A 17635-nucleotide genomic window follows, 5' to 3' on the forward strand; every position below is an offset into this window, starting at 1 on the left:
AGCTTTCATCACTTTGATTTCTCACATATAGTGCCCATGGTTGTACCTTTGATCCCAGTGTCACCCTGAGGATCAAACCTCTCATTTTTATCTTCCTGTTGGACTTAACTACTTAGATACTTTCATGTATACCAGACTAAACCTTTTAATAATTTACTATTCCCAACCAAGTTCTATAATTTTACTCTAAGTGTCACTTATGTTGAATGCTTTGGATTTATATTTGTTTCTCTTCTTTCTGCTTTCTCATAATTTGCTGGTTACTAAGTCTTATGAAATCCATTCTATAAAAGAAAAAGAACTTGAGGTACAAACACATTTAAGTAACAACGTTTTGAGAAATACTATGACATTCTTACTATTACGGTCCTCATAATGCAGTTTTGACATCATTGCCTCACCTGACTCCTACTTCTTTGTTCTTAAATGCAGTTTTTTATCAAGTAGCTTTCTCATATTCCAAACTCCTGTGTGCTTCCAGGTCCAAAAGATTCATTTTTCTTGAAGTCTCCTATTCTCAGATCTGAATAATCATGTTTTTTTTAGAAGATTTCATTTTATATGTTAGAGGTGCAAGGAGCAGAGGGAGAGGGAAAGAAAGAGTCTTAAGCAGACTTGTTGCTGAGCCCAGACCCCAAAACGGGGCTAAGATCACAACCTGAGCCAAAACCACAGACTTGGTTGCTTAATCAATAGCACCACCCAGGCATTCCTGCCTAATCAATTTCAGTGGACTTCCTGCCAATATCTTTCAGAAAATAGTTTCATGGGATCCCTGGGTGGCGCAGCGGTTTAGTGCCTGCCTTTGGCCCAGGGCGCGATCCTGGAGACCCGGGATCGAATCCTACGTCGGGCTCCCGGTGCATGGAGCCTGCTTCTCCCTCTGCCTATGTCTCTGCCTCTCTCTCTCTCTCTGTGTGACTATCATAAATAAATAAAAAAATTAAAAAAAAGAAAATAGTTTCACTTAGCATCATTTCACAATGCAATATTAATGGAAGACACTCCCATTTTAAAATTCTGACTTTTGGGATAAAATCCATTTATAGAAAATTCACCCATTTTAGGAGTACAATTTGATGAATTTTGAGAAGCAAATCCAATTTTGGGACTACCATCCTAATCAAGATACAGAGTATTAGTATAATCGCAAAATTTGCCATAGCAACTTTAATCAGTTCTTTCTTCTCCTCCATCTTTCCATGTCCCTACAACCAGAATTCTGCTTTGCTTTGTTCGAGATGGCAAAAACAGTCTTTTGTGTCTTGCTTTCTCCACTGAGAATAATATATTTAAAATTCATCTGTGTGTCTGCATACGTCAATCACTTTTCCTTTTTATTACTAAATAGTATTCAATTTTATGAGTATACTACACTTTGTATATCCATCCACATTGCTGGCTATTTGGAGTGTTTCCAGGGTTTGACTATCAAGACTAAAGTTGCTAAAAACATTCTTGTACTTGTCTTTCACTTGATGAAGGTAGGGTCTGCTGAGTTTCTTCATTGCAGTTTTACTATTTTTCCCTTTGTAATTGAAAAATGTCTTAAGGAGGATATTTTGTTACTATGCTTATATTCTATTCCCCCCAAATTTTTACCCATTGATTCTCAGTAAATTGCAAAAATTACTACTGTTTGCCTAATGACACTTGGCCATTTCCTTAATTTCTCCTACATTTATAAATAGGATTTCTTCTATGAGCAAATATATCATTTGTCCATTCATTTATTTATTCAATGATACAGTCATATGAGAATGGGCTCATAACTTGGTTTTATTTTTTATTCCATAATCAATATTTCAGTTTTTTTTTTTCTCTAATTGTTTTAGTTTTGGATCCTGTGTCCTTTTACCATTTCTCCTATCATTTTTTTTTGAGAGCTTTGTTATTATTCAACACTAAAATACATTCCAGGCTTACCTTGTAATTTCTCTGTCCAAATACCAGGAATTAACTGTTTCTCCAAGGAATTTTAATTCCTTTTATTAAAGAATGGAATTTAGAAACCAAAATCTGGGACTAAATGTGTTCATTGCTACTGGGATGTCACTGTTCCTAAATCCTCTCGGCAGACAGGGATATGATATATATGTGTGTGTGTGTGTGTGTGTGTGTGTTTTGACTCATGAATGAATGCTCAACACAGTTATGTTTATTTCTTGCTCTGTCTATATATCTTAACAATCACGAGTTTACACTGATTTGTCAAATCTAGTAATACTACAAGTTCATGCTAGACTTCCCTTGTTCTTATTGTAAGGCTTGCTTTCTTTGGTGGCAAGAAACTTCACTCTTATCTATAATACATTTATTTATTTAAATAATCTTAATAAATGTAGTGACAGAATTGCTCACCCATGCCCCCATGGGAAACTGATTTACTAACTAATGTACACTTCATATCTTTAGCTTTAGAGAAAATACTATTTTCCAAAGTTACAGAGGTTAGTTCTTTTTTCTCCCTCTCTGGAGGACTCTAATAGGTTATGTGTATTCCACTTTGGTTTTCTTCTTATATCAGTGGTTTTAATTATTATTTTGTATTTTTGGTTATGTGAAACTATACTATGGTTCCTGGGATCAAAATTATTATACTCAAAGAAACATTTTTCCCCCTTACCACCATATTTCCTCATTCCAACCTCATGAACGTATTTCCTGGTAGATTAATCTCTTTAGTTTGTAGATTACCTCTTCTATAATTCTTTAGCATGAATGAACAGATACATCTCTGTTTTCTTTATGCCCTATGATTTTACATGAAGCATAGCATACTATAAACTTTGTGCGCAGTGTAGTTTCATTTAACACTATAATCTGGAAATCATTACAAATCAATGTATGAAGATATTTCTATTTTTCTGGCTATATTCTACTCCCATTATGTAGATATAGCATACTTTTTTCAATATTCTCATATGTAAGGGTATTTAGGCTATATCTAAATTTTGCAACTATAAACAATGTTAAATAATTTGGTCCATGTGTATTTTTGTATTCTTAGAGGTGCTTTAGGGTAGAGCCTTAGAAGTGGGATTGCTGAGTCTAAAGATAAGCACATATATAGATTTCTGAGTTATTGGCATATTCCCCTTCAGAACAGATACACTAATTTATGTTCCCACCTGTATTGTATGGGAGTGATTCTTTGCCAACAGAATTTATTATCATACTTTTTAATTTTCCCAATTTGATAGAAGAGAAATGGTATATTAGTGTATTTTAATTTGCATCTCTTTAACATTGAATGTTATTGAATCTTTTTTATATGCTTTACACAGATACATATATACACATATATGTGCATTTATGCACATACATATACACACATGACTGTTCAAATCTTTTTACCATTCTCTTATTGGAAATGGTAGAAATTTGGGGAAAAATGAAATTAGATCTATGCATCATAGATACTAGTAAACATACTAAAAAATATACTAATAAATTCCAGAATTATTGGAGACCTAAATGTAAAAAAAAAAAAAAAAAAAAAAGCACATGCAAGTGCTAGGAAGAAAACATAGGTAAATTCTTTTTTAATCTATATGTAGAGGAGGATTTCTAACTGTGATTCAAAATTCAGAGAGAAAAAGAAATTCAGAGAGAATTGAAGACAATAATTGATAAATTTTACTATGTGAAAATGAAAACACTTTTGCATAGCAGATAGCACCAAAGAGAGTCAAAGGACAGCTGGTAAATATTTGTAAAAATAGATCAGATAATGTTGTGGGTTTGTTTGTTTGTGTGTTTTGATGGTGGGAAAAGGTTGTGAATCAATTTTATGGTTCTCTTTTGCCTTTATAGGACCCTAAGATTTTCCCCTTCTTTTTATCTTCACCACCCAATTGCCAAATACTTTTCCCCTCTTTGTGTCCATTTTTCTCCACCAGAAATTATGCATTTTTCAAGAACTCCTCTGTATGTGCCTGTCCCTTACCATGCCCATCTTTACATTGTGTCTACTTTAAGTAGCACCTGTTCATTTAAACCACACACTTTGAAATCGCTTCCCTGTAGTCAATGTTCTGATCTGTCTAAAAATGCTTCTGGCAATTACAGGTAGGGGATGGACTTATTATTTCTGGCAATCATGCCAAATCACCCCTTGGCCCCTTGCTAGCTTCCATCCTCTATCTTCCCCACACCTTTTCTCATTATGGCCTTGCTCTCTGCAGAGCCTGGTGGCTGGTTAAGGCTAAGGCAGAAACAGGAGAGATTCCATGCTGGGATTGATTTTTCTCTTTTCTCTCACGTTTTGCATTTTCTGTTTTCTCTTCCTTTCGTTTATGCTGAGGGAATGATTTTGTATAGAACTTACTTAACCCTTCTTATTTTCTCATTTTTTTAGGAAAGGAAACTTAAAGATGTAGATAGATGCTACAGCCTTTATCCTCACCTGCACCTATGCCTGATAGCTTTTTATTGGCTTTTAATCAAAGAAAATCGGACTGAAGTTGAAGCAGAACTGAACTCAATTCTCAATACAATAAGGAAAAGTGGGTGTCAGTGGCTAGAAAATTACTAAAGAAAAAGTCAGCAGGGGGGGATTTTGGCAAAACCGACTTGACAGGATTCTTGCTAAAGGCAGGCCAGAGTTATCAGACACCAAGGATGAGTGGTGCAGAAGTTGATTAGATAGATACTGAGGGAGAGTGGGAGATTCTTCTAGATGGAGTTAACACGATTCTTGTTAGAAATGGACTGTACAAAGAAGGACATAGAAGACCTGGATTTGAATGGGAGCTCAGATGAGCCTGTTTAAAGTTTGGTCATGGGAAGAATATTACCAGTTTCCAAATATTTTTTTTAATTTATTTTTTTATTTATTTATTTTTTATTTATTTGTGATAGTCACAGAGAGAGAGAGAATGAGGCAGAGACACAGGCAGAGGGAGAAGCAGGCTCCATGCACCGGGAGCCGGACGTGGGATTCGATCCCGGGTCTCCAGGATCGCGCCCTGGGCCAAAGGCAGGCGCCAGACCGCTGCGCCACCCAGGGATCCCTATTTTTTTTAATTTATTTTTTATTGGTGTTCAATTTACTAACATACAGAATAACCCCCAGTGCCCGTCACCCATTCACTCCCACCCCCCGCCCTCCTCCCCTTCTACCACCCCTAGCTCGTTTCCCAGAGTTAGCAGTCTTTACGTTCTGTCTCCCTTTCTGATATTTCCCACACATTTCTTCTCCCTTCCCTTATATTCCCTTTCACTATTATTTATATTCCCCAAATGAATTAATTTTATATTACTAAGTGTGAGATTTTATCGTATTCCTTTAAATAATGTGCAACTTTGTTCTTTCACACAAGTAAGCTATCTGGGATCAGTTTGAAACTTTAAAAGTGTGCTTTATTAGTCTATGGTTATTTTGTCACCTCTGGTAGGGTGAGATCATTCTGAGGCTTCTGCCTAATGCACTATCACTAGGTCTTAAAACTCTGACAACTCAGACCTCTGTCTCCTAAGCTGCTAGACTATGTTTCTGTTACCCTTCCTGCACTGCAATTTGAGATTTGCCTCCAGGACATAAAATGGGGCAGTCATTTTGTTCCCTTCTCTCAGGATCATTCCGTTTCTGAAAACAGTTGTTTCATATGTTTTGCTTGGTTCTCTAGTTATTTATAGTGAGATGACAATTCCTATAGCAGTTAATCATTTAATAACATATGAATGAGCATCTTGATTCTCACATATGAAATACTTATTTCATAATATGCATTTCTGTTTGAAGTTTATGACAGTGGTGAACATGGCTGGGAAAAAATACAAAAGAAATTCATGTATCTTTAATCCATAATTTCCTTTTGTATTCTCTTAAAGTAAGGCAACTGCTTCATACCCAGTTTTCTTCAGATTCTTCAAGGTAATCCATGTGTAACTTAAGGAAATGGCCTAATCTATCTTCTATATTAGGAAGAAAAACAAACAAACAATTTATCTTCCTTTGCCTTAATTTGAAAATAGATGACCATACTTTTAAAAAATGTTGACTACAAGTTGATCATTTCTTTCTTTTTTTATACTTCCTAAGTGCTAAATTTTAAAAGGATCAAAGAAAGGCTGAAGTAGGACAGCCTGAGTGGATCAGTGGTTTAGCACTGCCTTTGGCCCAGGGCATGATCCTGGAGACCTGGGATCAAGTTCCACGTTAGACTCCCTGCATGGAGCCTACTTCTCCCTCTGCCTGTGTCTCTACCTCTCTCTCTCTCTCTCTCTGTTTCTCATAAATAAATAAATAAATAAATAAATAAATAAATAAATAAATAAATAAATAATAAATAAATAAAATCTTAAAAAAAAAGGAAAAGCTGATGTAAATTTTCTTTTACCACCAATTAAAGTAAGAATTAGTCCCTAGAAAATGTAGGTTTTAGAATATATAAAATATAGAGATATAAATATAAAATGTATCAAATATAAAACATGTATTTTAGAATAGGTAAAATAAAGCATGCTGCCTCATTTCTTTGCCAAAAAACAGATGTAGTTTTTGACTAATGACATATATTTGAAGTATGTTAACTGAATCTTCAAGTTCAGTAATACATGTGAAATAACATGATCATGAAGAGATATGATGCTTCTAGTCAAACAGATGGAATTAGTATGCATCATTAAAAACATATGAGGTATAAAGTATAGTAACACTTTGTCAAAAGGACTTAGTGAGCCTCAAAACTGCATATTTTTAAAGATCCCATAGATTTCAAGTTCTCTTATTTATTACTATAGTTTGAAATTTTATAGGAACCAATTTAATCATTTATTTTAATGCTGTATTATCCTAGCCTTTCATTAATTTCAAGACAAGAAAATAAAAATAGAACTGCCAAATGACCGTGGAAGCATTTAGTCTATATATGAAAATTTGACTTTGTGATTCTCGCTCAAATTCTTGCTGTGTTTCCTACCAAATTGCAGTTATGTCAATTTCTAATGTGTACCCATTAGAAATATTTTTGTGGATTAAGTACTATGAGAAAACCAGTTAATCAGGTAGGAATAGTTAATCAGCTAGTAATAATTTATCTCATTGCCCAGCTGTGATCTACAAGTAAAAATAAGTATAGAGAGTTAACTGTTTTTATTGTCCTCTGTCATGGCAGAGGCTTTAAAGGCTTATCAGACTGGCTTGTCAGACACTTCCAAATGTGGCATAATTCTATCTTACTAGCAATTTACTCTCCACAATCCATTCCAAATCCTATATGCACAACCACATATTATTATTCACTAGTGCACAGATTTTCTTGCCAAGACCTCAAAATATTAGGCAATTTAATTTATTTTAGGCTTTGAGCCTTTGAACTCACTTTTTGTTACACTTGTAATGTCTTTCACTTTAATCCCTTTTCAAAATTGAAATTTTGATTAATAAAATCATTTATATTGAGTTTTAATAAAATCCAGGCTAATGATTTTTTGCAACTTCTTCATAAGTTATGTATATATATATATTATTATCCACATACTACAGATAAAAATGTAGGCTCCTAATTGAACACTTCCCTGTAACCTGAAAGTCTACCTGTCATTTTTTTCCCTTCTTTCTGCCCCTGTGGAATTTTAAATGAACATTTATTGTGATTGACAATAGAAAGGTATCTGAAAAGTCTCCAAATATTGGTGCACTAAATAGCATACTTCTAAATACCTCAGGGGTCAAAATATGTAGGCAAAAGAAAATTATAAAGTTTTTTGAACAGAATAAAAATAAAAATACAGTATATCAAAATTGGAGGGTGTTCCCAGAGCAGTACATGCAGAGAATTATAGAACTAAATGTCTGTGTCAGAAAAGAAGAAAGATACCAAATCAATGACATTAGTGTCTGCATTTGGACATTAGAAAAAGAAGAATAAATGTAAGCAGGTAAAAGAAAATAATACATGGCAGAGTAGAAAACAGTGAAATAGAACAGAAAAAAATACAATGAAGAAAATCCATGGATCTCAAAGGTGTTTCCTTGACACAATAGATGAATTCAGGAAAACTTTAACAAAATTGATCAGAAAAGAAAGACATGACAGTTTTCCGTAATGATATGAGATAAATGACATATGAATGATAATGAGAGGGAAGGCATCACTACTGATTTTTCAGAGATTACTGGGATAACAGGTGAATATTATTAACAACTTTTGCCGTAAGAGTGGCAACTTAAGTGAAATAGATAAGTTACTTAAATGCCACAAACCCCTCAAGACATTCAAAAAGTAGATAATTGTAATAGCCCTATTTCTATTAAAAAGTTTAAATTTGTAGTTAAAAACTTCTTACAAGGAAGCTCCAGATTGCATCATCTTCATCTAACACTCTCTACATTTTTGTGATATTTTCCCCAGTACTTCTGAATTTGAAACAGAAGAGATAATTTTGTACCTCAGGTTTTAAAGATCCACAGTATTGTAGTATCAAGCTGAGATCACAAGGTAGATAAGTAGTTGATAAAAACAACAGAAACCATAGAAACAATAGAAATAATAGAAATAGAATTTTATACAACTCTAAGTATCAGTTTACAGAATAATGATCTAATAGTTATCCTTTCTTTATATATATATATATATATAGTTTGCTCCCATGAGCTCAATAAAGCAATTTCTAAGGAAGTACTACTCTACTGTACTAATTCAAGTAACACTTAAAATTATTCTTTTCATTCTCTCTCATCTCTATAATTTTGGAAAGATGTATAAATTCAGGAAATTGAAAAAATAGATGATTTATACCCTGTATTTTCTTAATTTTTTAGCTCATTAACAATTTTTTGCAGCATTTTTTTGTTATTGTTCTCCAATGAATTATCCTTAGGTTCAGATATGTATGCATACACACACACACACAAACACACACACCTTTTTGTTTTATATTGAAACATTTTTGAAAGAAGCACAGTGCAATTTTCTTTATTTTTAAATCACTTTCAATACAAAATATCCCTCTATTCTGCTATGACATTTATGTCCTTAAAAGTTTGTTATTATGCTATTGTTGGAAATGTTTCTTCATGTTATATGATTAAGACCATACATTTGAGAATATATGAACCATACATGCTATATACATGTATTTACATTAAGGAACTATTAGTGCTCTGCTATTTTGAAGCACTTAAGCTTGTAAATAGTTTATATCTCTTAGTTTATATTTAAGTAATGGAATTATAGTAAAACCATACACTTACTGAAAAATGCATAAACAAATATTATAAGTGCAGTAAACTGGGGCACCTCGGTGGCTCAGTGGTTGAGTGTTTGCCTTTGGCTCAGGTCACGATCCCAGGGTCTTGGGATTGAGTCCTGCATCAGGTTCCCTGCAGGAAGCCTGCTTCTCCCTCTGCCTATGTCTCTGCCTTTCTCTCTGTGTCTCTCATGAATAAATAAATAAATAAAAAAATAAGTGTATAAACTGCCATAAACCTGAAATAAATGTTCTTAAGTCTGCTACTCTGGCAGAGAAGAAATTGATAATTGATACAAATCTGAAGGATCAACTCTTTACTTAGCCAATAATCCTAAAAAAGAACTTTTACTCTCTGGAAAAAACAAAATGAAAGAGAAAATGGTGTTGCTTAGACAACTCTATTATATATTGTTTTATGCACAATAATCAATATCTAATTTAAAATAACAAGAAATTTGAAGATGTAAGAAACAATGCACAATATGGGGAAAATTAGCACAAATTAATTCCGCAAATAACCTAGATATTAGAACTAACATAAAAGAACTTTAATCATTATGTATATATGGTCAAAGAGTCATAGGAAAGATGGAGAGAATGAGAGAAAAGACAGGAAACCTGAGCAATAAAATTAGAACTTTAAAAAATATAATAGAAAAACTGTTTCTGAAATAAAAAATACAAACAAAACTACAAAGCGAATAATGTAAAAATGAATCCCTGAACTGAAAAAATAGCAATTAAAATGATCCAAAATGCTATTTTTTTCCATTCAAGGAACTGGACTTAATCGACCTTTTTTAAACAATCCAACAAATGCAGAAAACATATTCTTCTTGAATGTACATGGATAGATAATATGCAGGCACAGAAGAAAAAGTTCAATACATTTCAAAGACTAAAATTATACAGAATATGTTTCTAGCAGAGTTAAATTAGTAATCTGCAACAAAAAAGTATCTAGATAACCACCAAGTAGTTGAAATTAAAGATATTTTAAAACCTGTTAGTCAAAAGAGACATAACAAAGAGAATAAGACTATTTTAAGACATTTATGAAGACTCAATATATCAGGCATGTGATAGATTCTTCTAATATGTGCAAAGATGAGCCTCCACATCAGTGTGTTCATCAAGAACAGAAAAGTATATACTCTCTGATCTGATTTCATTTATTTGGTATTTAAGATAGGAAAAGCTAGATTTTGAGGACTGAAATTAGAATACCGTTTTCTTGTGGGAGTGAGGAATGACCAGAGACACAAGAGAATTTTAGTGATAACAGTGCTCTGGATTGGCTGGAGAATGTCAGTTACAAGGTGTGTACATGTTAAAATACATTGTACTAAATCTTAAGATCCTGCGTTTGACTAAATGCAATTATATCTCCCTGAAAACAGTTTCTGATTTAGATATCAGATATATATGAGAAACCATAGTATGAAAAAATTTTGTTTGTGATTGTCATGTGGAACTCCTCAGAAATCACTGACAGAAATAGTTAATAAAGGAATATATAGTCACAGAAAGCAGACATACAAATGGTCACCTGTGTGACAGGAATGAATAATAAGAGTTGATAAACAAGAAGCCAACTATCTTTCTTTCCTCTTGGTTCATGTTCGTGCCGGATCAACAACCTCAGGTTAGTTGAACTTCGTGAATGTACACCCCAGCATGTGCTCAGGTTTTGGCACATTTTATTTTTTTATTTTATTTTATTTATTTTATTTTATTTTATTTTATTTTTTAATAATAAATTTATTTTTTATTGGTGTTCAATTTGGCAACATACAGAATAACACCTAGTGCACATCCGGTCAAGTGCCCCGCTCAGTGCCCGTCACCCAGTCACCCCCACCCCCCACCCTCCTCCCCTTCCACCACCCGTTTCCCAGGGTTAAGAGTCTTCATGTTCTGTCTCCCTTTCTGATATTTCCCACTTATTTTTTCTCCTTTCCCCTTTATTCCCTTTCACTATTATTTATATTCCCCAAATGAATCAGACCGTATAATGTTTGTCCTTCTCCGATTGACTTATTTTAGATGATGCATGGCGGAGTGCATCCATGTGATTCCCAGGTGGTCAGTTAATGATAATAACTTTAGCACATTTACAATTATTGGGACTGAAGATTTGTCCCCCATTGCTATAGTGCTAATATTTATTTTTCTTTGTATAAATATGAAATTTAAATATGCAGATCAAGGCTAGGACTGCTCACTTTATTCCCATATTCAATGCTCCACAATAAAATTTAATTTCTTTATAACTGGTTTCATGTTATTCTGAGACAGATGGAACAAAACAAAGTGAATTTAACATTGAAAAATAAACACGATTCTATTGTTTAAAACAAAGAACCTCATGTGTATATTATGCAATTTAAAAGTCACACTTTGTATCATGGTTGCTTTGCTCCCTTTCTCTTTCCTTCTGCCTTTCATGCTGGTATCTGGGTCAGAGAGAAGCTAATGCCACCATTACTACCTTTATCCCGATTATTGGTACATGCAAATCAACACACTGGTTCATAATCTAAAGGGAATATATATTTTACCAAGTGAAACTACCAAAACAGTATGCCACGAAGATTGAATGTGTCAACATTGACATACGTTGAATAAGGTAAACCTGGCCCAGTAATTAAATTAGCTAATAATAAGAGTAGTGTAGACTACATGTCCTATACATTACCTTACTTCCAGATTTAATATCTTTGCATAAGTAAGTTGAAAGGGAAGGCAGCATTCGCTATAATTATTTCAAAGTATATTTTTGTCAATAATAAAGAGTAGATATGAATACATTTTTATTCCAAGAGACAAAAAACATTTTTTAAAAGATTTTATTTATTTATTCATGAGAGACACAGAGAGGCAGAGACACACGCAGAGGGAGAAGCAGGCTCCATGCAGGGAGCCCGACATGGGACTCGATCCCTGGTCTCCAGGCTCACGCCCTGGACTGAAGGCGGTGCTAAACTGCTGAACCACCCAGGGATCCCCAAAGATAAATATTTTAACACCACGCTTATACCTTTAATTTTATAAAATAATTTGGTCTTCTGGTAATTTAGCTCTTGTGAAGAATAATTGCTGTGAAATAACTTCATTGTTGAATTTCTTATCAATTAATTAAATTTAACTTTCAAAAAAGAAATTAAAATTTTTTCTCATAACTCTTACTTTGTGACTCCCATGTTTCCAAATTAAAATGATTCTTATATATTTAAGTCAGTTGCTTATCATTACCTATGAATACAGTCCTTTCTATCCATCTATCCATACACAGGTGCACAAACACATCCATGAACATATATCCATACATATACTCTTTTTCCTAGGTTTTGAAAATTCTGATTATTTTAGCTGGTTTTAAGCAGTTCAGAGTTCAGTAGCTAAGGGACCACTATTTGTCGTGTTGTTTGAGAGTGTTCAAATCCAGCAAGGAAAGAATGGATGAAACTCGTAAGCTGCTTTAAGTACACATAAGTAAGTAATTAGAGCATGTGTGAGTTAATCATAAGGAGGACGGAAGGACTAAGAGTACCGATTATTCATGAGCTATTAAATGTGCATGAGATACCAGAAGCACTAAATAACAGGATGCATTAAATATACATGGGACATATGAAGTACTCATTATTCATAAGTCTTAATTCAGCCACCCATTGGTGACACCCATTTTGGCCCTGACAATTCTCTGCCCAAGAAACTCACATAAAACACATGCCTGTTCAGCACATTAATTGGCAATCTGTAGCCATTAGTCAGGCAGCCTTGTCCTGCGTCTTCTGATAAAGCAAGTGTGTTACTTTCCCTGGACATCTCCCGCCAGTTGGGCTTTCTTGCTTGAACTTTAACTTTCATTCTGGTAACCATATCATTGCAGGAAAGGCAAAGAGATAAGACAATTGAATATTGTGTACCGCAGATATGGGTAATAATAGAGTCTTTATGAGACACTTGCACGCCATCCTAAATGTGTTAGCTTTCTCCATTTCTTTCCCCTAATAATTACTGAGCAATTATGTATTAAACATAACTAATAAACCTTGTGATTTAAGCATTTTAATTTGGCCCGTGAACCTTTCTGTTCCATAATCACTAGAGAAGCTTTCTTTTTAGTGTACTTGGGGTTTATTGTCATATGGGTAATTCCCCATGCAGCAAAGGTACCAAGCCTAATCAGTACTATCTTCTTAGTTATTTTGTTGGCAGAGAATGGAAACAGTATAACAGTATAACTTTCAGGTGAACGTATACTTCAGTTTTTTTCATCTTCACAGAAGATTGACAATTTTCAAATACGAAGTTTGTTAGCACAGGTAGACATGGATACATATTTGTAAAACGCAGGTAAAAATACCTCCTACTCCAGGATTAAACATACAGGCAAACACACACACAGGAAACAGTAACTGAAGCAACTAGTAAGTGTAGAAAATGAGTAGATTTGTCTGTGGAGGAGATGGTCATAGGTAGGATTCATTTGTTGATGTGGATTAATTATGATTCTCTTTTTAAATGATCCCTTGATAATAAGTAAAATTGCAAATGTTAGCTTGGTTAGCTCTGGAACAGAAAGATGTTACTTTGTCACAACAACATTCTAGACTTTTTCACTATGTTTGTGGTAAGTTCTTGCTGAGACATTAGCACCTTCACTGAGACCCGCTTGTGAGAAGCCAGTGGACTCTCCACCAGCAGGTTAAATGTTCTAGTTTAAACTAACCAGCCAGTGTTGATCTGTGACCTTGACCCACTTAGCCACATGACAACACTGGTTTTACAACTGTCTTTGAAAAGTCTGTGTTAAATTAAGATTGAATGTAGGGTTTAATTTATCAAAATTATGATGTTATTGAAATAACCAAAAGGCCCATTAAAATATGGTGTGCTTTCCGTTTGTTTTTTTGAAATGCTAGTTCGCAGATGTGCTTTTCACCCTCCTTTGCATAGCAAGTGTTTCATAACTCCTTTGTGGTGGTTTCTGAGCATTCCAACTGCTGAGGCAAGATTATCTATTTCCACATCCTTTTCTTCAGAATCTTCTTTTGAAATGTAAACATTTCCCACAAGTAATGAAACCTAGAAATAAATGTGAACATACGAAAATATCTACAGTTGTATAACAACTGTTATTCAGTAATTATTTTCAGAAATACAATAATATATTTCTTACGTTAACAATTTAGATCAGACTTAGTTCATAAACAAAAGGAAAACATATTTTTCTACAACATTTAACCTTTTTCATTTTTGGAATCTATTGTTTTTTTGGTTTGGTTGTAAGTTTTTCCAAATTTATTTATTTACATACATATGTATATTCATGAGTATACACATGTATGGTAATGCATTATATTATTTTGTTGTATATGTTTATAATGTTAAATATAAATATAAAATAAAATATAATTTATATACTACTATAATATATATTTACACTAATATTAAGTATAGGATACTTTACCTTATAATATATATTTACTTATACTCATGCAATGATACATATTACTTTGCTTAAAGTGATAGATTGTCTCTGCAGTGTATCAAAATATCTCAAATGTTTTTTCTCAAAATATTGCATTTTTCTGTATTTTTTTATTTTAACAATAAAAAATGACCAGTTCTATAATACCAACCACCCCGATTTGTCAATAATGAATGGTTTTATTAAATGTGTTATGGGATCTAGGTTTAGGTCTATGTTTATTAAAAAAAAAACAGTTCAGTAGTAGAGAAACAATTCTCATTATATTTTAAAAGATTGTATTTTAAATATTTACTCTGTGGCAGGAATTGTGTTATAATCTGGATATACAAGGACAAGTATTGAACATGCCTCGCTCTCCAGGAGTTCATAGACTCATATGGCCACATGTACTTTGACTTGATGGAAACATTTTGGCACGAGATAGAGGTGATGGTTCCGTGACAGTGTGTAGGTACTAAATGTCACCAAATTGTTTCCTTTTAATTGCTTGATTTTGTGGTGTGAATTTCACCTCACATTTAGAAAAAAAAAAAAAAGCTGATACCAAGAGAAAAAAATGGAGAAAGAGTGCATCACAGGTACCATTTGCTCTGGATTGACCCTTTGATTTCATTTGAATAAACTTCCATTAGGCCAGACCACAAGGAAATTGGGTTTCACAAAAATTAGAAATAGAAATGCACTACCGCATCACTGGCTGACAAGTATGCTGCTTTCAGTAAAAAATAGTAGAAAAGCTCCACTCAAACAATTAAGCATAGGAAATTTATTGTCTTACAATCTGGAAGTTCTTAGTATGAAGTTGCTAGGTTTTGTTATTTAATCTAAAACCCCCGTAAAAAAAAACAAAAAAAAAACAAACAAACAAACAAAAAAATAAAACCCCCGTGTTTTCCTTTTTCTGCTTTGCCAAATTCAGTGTGCAGTGGAACTCCTCTCCCTGCCCTCTTGAGTCAGCAACAGTCTGTGTATTTCATTCAGACACAACAACATCAGATAAAAGAAGGACTATTTCTCCCTCATGGTTCCTTTTAAATAATGGACATTTGTTGCCTAAAGGTCCCTGAAGACACTTTTTCACACCTTATTGACCAGAATTGAGTCCCATTTCCATGAACTATTCACTGTAAAGAAGAATACAGTTGCCACAATTGATCTACTTCAGACAAACTCAGATATACTCTCTGATATGGGAATAGAGTTATCTTCCCATAAGAGGGGAATACACTGGGGCCTGAAGGCCAAGGTTAAGAGGTAAAGTTATTTTAGAAGACAGTCACCAGGGGCTGCTACAAATGGTGATATACAAATGCGTAAATATTACATGAAAAAGGTGAGAACTAAAACAGTATTTGTCTTGATATGGTAAGATTTCGTACTTGATATAGCCATATATACCACATACAGTTTTGACATGATTACTTAAAAATTAGTACAAATTCCTCTGGAAGGCAGGATGGAGGCTCCTCAAAAAGTTAAAAATAGAGCTACTTGGTGACTCAGCAATTGCACTACTATGTATTTACCCAAAGGATACAAACATAGTAATTCAAAGGGACACATGCACAGCAATGTTTATAGCAGCAGTGTCCACAATAGCCAAAATATGGAAAGAGCCCAGATGTCCAATGACAGATGAATGGATAAAGGAGATATGGTATATATATATATATACACTATATGTATATATAGTATGTATGGTGGTGTGTGTGTGTGTACACAGTGGAATATTAGCCATTAAAAAGAATGAAATCTTACCATTTACAACGATGTGGATAGAACTAGAGGATATTATGCTAAGGGAAATAAGTCAGAGAAAGACAAATACAATGTGATTTCACTCATATGTGGAATTTAAGAAATATAACTGAACATAGGGGAAGAGATGGATAAATAAAATAAGACAAAAACAGAGAGGGAGACAAACCATAAGAGACTTTAACTATAGGAAACAAACTGAAGGTTGCTGGAGGGGAGGTAGGAAGGGTGATGGGATAACTGGATGGGCATTAAGGGGAGGCTACTTGATGTAATGTTGTGTGCAACTGATGAATCACTAAATTCTACCTCTGAAACTAATAATACAGTATATGTTAATTAAATTGAATTTAAATAAAAAATTAAAGCAAATACTTGCATAAGTCATGTAAGAAAAATCTTTCTTATTGTTTTCTAATGTTTCAACTTTTTACAAGTACATTTCAGTTCAAATTTAGAAGTTGGAGGTATATTGGGATCCCTGGGTGGCGCAGTGGTTTGGCGCCTGCCTTTGGCCCAGGGCGCGATCCTGGAGACCCGGGATCGAATCCCACATCGGGCTCCCGGTGCATGGAGCCTGCTTCTCCCTCTGCCTGTGTCTCTGCCTCTCTCTCTCTCTCTCTGTGACTATCATAAATAAATAAATATATAAAAAAATATTTAAAAAAAAAGAAGTTGGAGGTATAATAAAATGAAATTAATATTTGTTGCTAGAAAAACACAGGTTCAGTTTTTCTTCTACAGTTTTTTTAAATGATTCACTCTGGGCAAAATGCTTTACCTCTTTAAGCCTCTGCTTCCTAATCTATAAAATAAAGATGAGATTTTACTCTCAGAATTATTTTGAAAGATAATAAATAAAATATCTGTGTCTGGCACAAGTATGTTATCTATTTTTAATTTTTTATAAATAAAACAAAATATATGGCAACCCCCTTTCTTCATGAGACTTTCCCTTTTAATTGTTTTGTTTTAGAAATTGGCATCAAGTACAAAGGCTAAACCAAATGAATGTGTTAATTATAATATAGGATGTGAAGGTCAGTATTTTTTTTACTTTTTGAAATTATAAAAAAAGAATGCTAGATTTAGTATAAATCCAATGATGACAAGTAATATTTTTCCATATACAGTAATGTATTTGGTTTCATTAGTCAACTAGTAAAATGGCCA

The 17635-nt window shown here is 33.6% G+C and overlaps 1 protein-coding gene and 1 long non-coding RNA gene across 42 annotated transcripts in view; one reads left to right on the plus strand and one right to left on the minus strand.

The window, feature by feature from the left end:
• LOC144293759 (uncharacterized) overlaps nucleotides 1-17635 on the plus strand; it is a 472204-nt gene that overhangs the window by 417609 nt on the left and 36960 nt on the right. The window lies entirely within an intron of this gene.
• The window catches only part of LOC144293761 (uncharacterized), a 394465-nt gene continuing 388873 nt past the window's right edge, over nucleotides 12044-17635 (minus strand). For both annotated transcript variants that reach the window (XR_013361014.1, XR_013361013.1), the window contains one exon: nucleotides 12044-14295. This is a non-coding gene — a long non-coding RNA (uncharacterized LOC144293761). The remainder of the gene's footprint in view (nucleotides 14296-17635) is intronic.

Source organism: Canis aureus, chromosome 22 (genome assembly GCF_053574225.1).
Source record: "Canis aureus isolate CA01 chromosome 22, VMU_Caureus_v.1.0, whole genome shotgun sequence".
NCBI lineage: Eukaryota > Metazoa > Chordata > Mammalia > Carnivora > Canidae > Canis > Canis aureus.